Below are 6,744 nucleotides of genomic sequence, written 5' to 3'. Positions count from 1 at the left end.
GATCACCCAAGGAAAATGGGGGCGATGGGGCCGGAAGGGGATTGGTCATATAGACCTGCACTTAATTTGGCCTTTCCTTGTCACCTGGTTTTAGTTTCACCACAAAACTTGCACTAAGGGCACTAAGACCTGAGCTCAAATTCAGCTGTGCAACTAAGAAAATGCTGCTTGGTCTCTGCTCTGTGTTCCCACATATACAATGAGTGTAACAGTATCTAGACCACAAGTTGTTTTGAGAAGGAAATGAGGCTGACTAGTGTTCCCCCCAAAATCATGTCTACTTGGGAATGCAACCTGGTTTGGAAATGACGTCTTTGCAGATGCACCTGGTTTAGATGAGGTCATTCTGGATTAGGGTGGGCACTCATCTAAAGGCAGTGTCCTTATAAGAAGAGGAGAGGACCTACAGAGATATGCACAGAGAAGAATGCCACGTGAAGATGGAAGCAGAGACCAAGTGATGCAGCTACAGACCAAGGAGCAGGAGCCACTGGAAGATGAAGCTGGGAAGAGGCAGGGAAACCTTCTTGCGCTGGAGCCTTCAGAAGGGGGCATAGTCCTGTGATTTCAGACTCAGCTTACTGAACTACAGAATAAGCATCTGTTATGGTTGCCCTGGGAATCTGGAAAAGTTGTCCGTGTGAAGTTCCTGGCACATAGCTAGGACATGCTGGTTTCTTTCCCTCTCTTACTCCTAGATGTGCACTCCCTTCCCTGGAGACACCGCTCAAGGGATCCCTGCACACAGAGAGTAGAAATAATGCTGAAAGTAAAACCAAAACTTCCCAATAGACTCTGCTTCCGTCAGTTCCTCAGACCTAGTTCTGGTTTGAATTATTCTAATGCTATGGCAAAGCTTGAGCTTCAGGGATACGGCCACACCTTTTTTTCTCTTCCTTAATATATCTCAGCCCCAATTCTGGCTGCTTTTCTGTTAGCACCCATCTTCTAATGTCCCGAGTAGAAGGAATCCTGGGTTGGAGGTACTGCTGGATGATTTTGGTTTTGCTGACTGTTTGCTTTGTTGGCTTCTGTAAGGGAATCTGACACAAGAGTTTGTTGCTTTGTTTTTGTTTTGGGTTTGTTTTTTTCCCCTCATCTTTGCCTGAGGAGCTGTGCCAAGTCCTCATGTGAGTATCCAGTGGGTTGAGACTGTCTCTTACTTTGTGAGTTTATATTGTAAACCATGATGAGGCTGCCATGGTGGGGGAAATGCATACCGTCTCTCCACCTCATATGAAGCAGGAGAAATTTTGCCTCAGAAAGTATACTTAAGGGCACAAATTTCCTCCTATGCAAAACTAGTAGGATTTCTCTCACTTGTTTTTATGCTTCTTACTCTTTTTTCCTCCTATGCTTATTATTCTTACTGGGCAGTCTTAGGAGGTGAGATATTTTCTTTACCACATATGTACACTGTAGACAAAGTTAACTATTCTTGAGATTGCCTCTCAGCTTAGAGTTTTTGGAAGGGTAATGGTTAAGAATTTAAAACCCTGCTTTCCTACAACTGACATCTGTTGCAGATTATGCCCTTGGCAGGCAGTCAACACGCCACCCTCGCCTGTGTTAATGTTATGCTCTAAGAGTAAGCTATTCGGGGGAAACTATCATTTTGTTAATTTATTGAGGTACCATTATTTAACAAAAGCCTGATTTGGGGCTCGGCGCCTATAGCTCAGCCGGCTAAGGCGCCAGCCATGTACACCTAAGGTGGCGGGTTCGAAGCCCCAGCCCGGACCCACCAAAACAACAATGACGGCTGCAACCAAAAAATGGCCAGTCATTGTGGCGGGCGCCTGTGGTCCCAGCTACTTGGGAGGCGGAGGCAGGAGACTCACTTGAGCCCAGGAGTTGGAGGTTGCTGTGAGCTGTAATGCCACGGCACTCTACCCAGGGGGACAGCTTGAGGCTCTATCTCAAAAAAAAAAAAAAAAAAAAAGCCTGATTTGGGGCCTACAAAAAGGTTTGTTTTTCCATATACAATAAGTAGAGAAAAGGTAGCAAAATTAAAGAAAACTGCAATTATTGCTATCGATTGCTCACCACCCGGGAACACAAAGAGGAGAGAGAGCAATGGATTCATGTGGACAAGTAAAGCTTCAGTAAGATCAGCAATAATCAAGACTTCTAGCGCTGAAATTCTATGGCTCTGTAGGGAATGATAGACACAGACTGACAAAAACACAAAGTAAAAATATTCAATGTGTGCAATAATCTGATAGTCGTAGCTTGAGTCAAATACTGATAGTCTTAAATGTCCTCTAAGCCCTTTGCCAGCCCGAGTCCATGAGCAGGTGGACAGTATTGCTCTTGCTGCTCTTGTCATGGGTGCCTGGTCTATTCTCCTTCATTGCCTGAGCTCTCACTGTCAGCCAGTCTTCCTAGTCTACTGCATCAAGACACCTTCTGCTCAAATTTCTCCCTTCTCTGAGACTATGCATTGAACTGGAGCTCCTGATAGGCAAGGACCACACCTTTTTAAGGTTCTCTGAGTCCTAAGTGCCTAGCACAGTGCCTGGGAACACACATAAGGTGTTTGTTGAACTAGGGGACTTGTTAACTTTCAATTAATTTATTTGATGAGATGTCTGGAGGATCACCAGAAATGAAATGCTTGTGTAATATACAGTCAAGATTGATTTGAAAAGATGTTGGAAATGTCCTCAGAGACAGCATTGTGGGTTGTGCTTCAGAAAGTATTATGGGATTCGCTTTACGATGCATTGGACAGTGACCCCTGGATTGTTGAGTGCCATTTTTATTCCACATACCCATGTCTGAATCCACCTTGTGCCTACTTGTTGCATAACTGGGTTACCCTATCAGGAGACAACTGCGTTCTCATTCCTCATGTTGTACCCCACTCCACAGCAGCTGGACTCCATCATCTTCCGGTCAACTTACAGAAGTCCAGGATAGATAAGGAATCTGAAAGTTTTTCTAGTGCCAGTCACCTCTATGCCTTCTAGCTGTCTCTAACAACCCTACAAGCAGATTCCCAGTTCTTACTCTTCCCAGCTCTCTATTATTAGCCACTCTGCCTTGGGGATTCTCCCCCACTGGCTGGGAGCTACCAAGGGGAAGCTCCTCATACTCTCCTGGCCACCTTGGCTCTGCCTCCCTCTCTGGTCCTCTGTTCCTTTTCTCTAAATTTTGAGGAATTCCTGAGTTCAGACTTTTTCTTTTTAACCTCTCTTTTTATATTCTCCCCATCAGACAGTTTACTCTTTCCCCAATATCAGCTAACATTTCCACATTAGAAATAACTTCTTTATCTATAGCCCTAAATTATGTCCCAAACTCTGGACCTACAGTTTTCTTGAATGCTTTGCATTACCTCATGACTCGAACTGAACCCATTGTCCGTGCTCTAAAACTAGTTCTTGATTTCTTCTTTCCCACACATCCCTTTGGCTCCAATATCATCATGAGAGTCTAGCCTTAAAACCTCAGTCGACCTTGTTGCTTCTCTTTTTCTCTTTATGACTGATCAATTGTCAATTGTTCTGTCAATCATCTTATAATACGTTTCTTTTTCCTGTCCCTTGCTTCCCTTTTCTGACCCTATGTAAGGGTTTTGTTACCAAATATCGAGATCAATATAATGACCCTCCAGTTGAATGTCTGGCTGTCAATTCTACTCACTCCCAATTCTATACTGAAAAACAAAACCAGGTTTAATCTTTTTCAGACACTCCCCTGGTGTTGTCACTCAGTTTTTTAGTGACTATCACTATTTCCCCCATTAGCAGCTCTGCCTGGCACTAAGCCCTTAACATTCTCATCTCTACTTAAACTTCCAGCCAAGTTAATCTGCCCATTGTCCCCTCAACAAGGCTGTGTGTCTTCACCTCTGAGAACCTGCTTCTGAGCCATCAGCAGTGCCCACTAGAATAGCTTCAACTCCAAATCTTACCAGTGTTTCAAAGGCCCAGTACAAATGTTCAAATCCTACCCCTCTGGAAAGTCTCTCTTTCTCTAGTGGACCTCCAGGATTTTTGTAATCACTCCTTTTATAGAAGTTCTTAATAATTTTTTCATTGGTGCAAATTTTAACCTTCTAACTACATTATAATGTCTTTAGGTCCTTTTCTTAGATGAACACTTCTATGAATTTTACATACTAATATAAAGATTTGCAAAAATGGGAAATCATCATTTATTGACTAAAAAATTGAGATTAACTCAAATTTACAGGCTCCATTAAAATGAATAGACTATCATCTTAAGGATGCAGGTAATCTGTCTATGTGACAGAGGGTCTAGAGATCAAACAATTACTCACATGCCTATAAAAACAGAGCACTGGCTCTCAGATCCCCTAAAACCTCAAATGCCTATAGGGACTGGCAAGTATCAAAACTATGTGAATCCAGCTAACACTTTGGGGACCTGGAGCAATCTGTGCATCTTGTCCAAAGAAATCCAAGTTCAATTTTTTTTTTTTTTGAGACAGAGTCTCACTTTGTTGCCCTTGATAGACTGCCATGGCATCATAGCTCACAGCAACCTCAAACTCCTGAGCTCAAGAGTTCTCTTGCCTCAGCCTTCCAAATAGCTAGGACTATAGGCACCTGCCACAATGCTGGGCTGTATTTTGAGATGAGGTCTTGCTCTGGATCAGATTGGTCTTGAACCTATGAGCTCAGGCAATCCAAGTTGCTAGGATTACAAGTGTGAACCACCTCGCTAGCCTTCCAAGTTCAAATTATTTTAAAACATGGCAAATTACAGTTACTGTCTTGGGCGCTTGGCTTCAAAAACAGTGGTTAAATCAGATATTTTAGAATTGGTATGTATCTAGGTCCTTAAGGATAGCTATGGCTCTGCTAGACACTTAAGGAGTGGGAAGAGCCACAGGAGATAAGACTGAGAATGTTCAGCAAAAATAAAGTGTTACACAAAAATGATACTTTATGCTGGCTATTATTGCACAAAAGAATTATTTGCTAGGATTCTTGAGATGTTTCCATGGAGTCTCTATACCTCAGTTGTTCTATAGGCCAGAGAATTCTTGAAAGCATTGGCTGTGTCTTATTCACCTCTGTATAGTAGAGTTTGAATAGTAAATACCAAGGAAAGGTTGAAAGAAATAAAGAAAGAGAGAGAGTGAGAGAAGAAAAAGAAAAGAAGGAAGGAAGGAAGGAAGGAAGGAAGGAAGGAAGGAAGGAAGGAAGGCTGGCTAAGGGAAGGATTAATGGAAAAGGTGGCCCTGAGTGAGTTTTAAAAACTAGGTAGACTTTTTCCAGGAGAGATCTGTGTGGGGTTAGTGAAAGGAGTGGTCATATAGGAATTCATGAGATTTTTAGACTAAAGATTGCCACTTACCCTTGTGATAATGACAAGGAAGGAAGGAGAAATCAAAGCTTCAGCACCACGAATTTCACTTCATCTATTACTTTGTGAAAGAGGTTTCAACAATGGAAATAGCAAGAAACTTTGCTTATAGCAACCAAGAAGTGAAACTGCTAACAACTACTACAATTTTTGATCTTCTTATAAATTTTGCTTAGAAAAGATTTTCTTATTTTCTGCTTACATACCTGTCCTCAGAATTTACAGATGTTGTCTTGATTTCTCTGGAAACATATAACTTCCTAATGCCATTGAATAAATTGATGTAAATACTTCTTATGTAGAATAAACAGAAAAAAACAGGGCACAGTAGCACAGGCCTATAGTCCCAGCTACCTGAAAGGCTATTGAATAAGAGTATTGTTTGTGGCCAGAAGTTCAAGGCTTTACTGAGCTATGATCCATAGTTCCTGTGAATAGCTATTGCATTCCAGCTTCAGCAACAAGCAAGACCCTGTCTCTGTAATTTAAAAAAAAAAAAGGCAGAATAAGAGCTAAAATTTTACTAGGGAAAATGTTAAATATGAGGCAGACAAAAAACATCTTGAGAGGTACAACTATTCTGTAAACTTTTGCTTGGGAGGCTCAGGGAAGGATTTATGGAAAAGATGACCCTGAGTGAAAAACTAGGTAGACTTTTTCCAGGTGAGATGTGTTTGGGTTAGTGAAAGGAGTGGTCATACAGAAATTCATGAGAATTTTAGACTAAAGATGCCACTCACCCTTGCAAGTGATGATGATAATCTGAAGAATGCTTTACTATTGACAAAATACCTTGTCCCAGGACCCACAAGTATTTCTGTTCACTATCTGTGGTTTGGTCAAGAGAACTAGATGTCAGAGAACTTGAAACTTTCCAATTTCTACCCACTCCCAATACAATTCCCATGAGTATTTCTGTTCACTATCTGTGGTCTGGTCAAGAGAACTAGATGTCAGAGAACTTGAAAATTTCCAATTTCTATCCACTCCCAGTATAATTCAGATGAAAATAACACCCTCTTAGAATAGATATTAAGCGAATTTTTAAAGGGGAGATTAAAGAGGTGGCATGATTGTTTGAACATGTTCATTTTGTCTCCTGGAAAAAAGCCATCATGCTGTTCATTCATCCAGCTTAAGGAGTGCCTTCCACAATGAGTTAATTAATTTTGGCCATGAACTCCCAAAAAGACTCCTTTGGGCCTAGCTTGCCTACGGATAAAAGAATTTATACTTCACTAGCATTAAAGGCTCTAAGAACATACTCCTTCAGAAAATGTGGCTCTCCTAAGGAACCCAGAAGACAGGGATTTTATACAGATTAATCCGTGTTAGAGAGACATTGATGAGAAGTTTGAGATACCTTGAAAATATTCTTCTGAGTAATAACCTTGTACACAATCT

At 41.4% G+C, this 6,744-nt stretch overlaps 1 protein-coding gene across 1 annotated transcript in view; it reads left to right on the top strand.

Annotated features, from left to right (window-relative positions):
- The first annotated feature begins 958 nt into the window (after positions 1-958).
- PDCD1LG2 (programmed cell death 1 ligand 2) overlaps positions 959-6,744 on the top strand; it is a 56,708-nt gene continuing 50,922 nt past the window's right edge. The window contains exon 1 of the mRNA XM_003783041.2: positions 959-1,130. The gene's annotated coding sequence lies outside the window, so the exon portion shown is untranslated. The remainder of the gene's footprint in view (positions 1,131-6,744) is intronic.

The sequence above is a fragment of the Otolemur garnettii genome, unplaced genomic scaffold (genome assembly GCF_000181295.1).
Source record: "Otolemur garnettii isolate 467f Iridium unplaced genomic scaffold, OtoGar3 scaffold00006, whole genome shotgun sequence".
NCBI classification, from domain to species: domain Eukaryota; kingdom Metazoa; phylum Chordata; class Mammalia; order Primates; family Galagidae; genus Otolemur; species Otolemur garnettii.
Note: the sequence above shows the minus strand (reverse complement) of the source record. Positions and strands in the feature narration are given on the sequence as shown.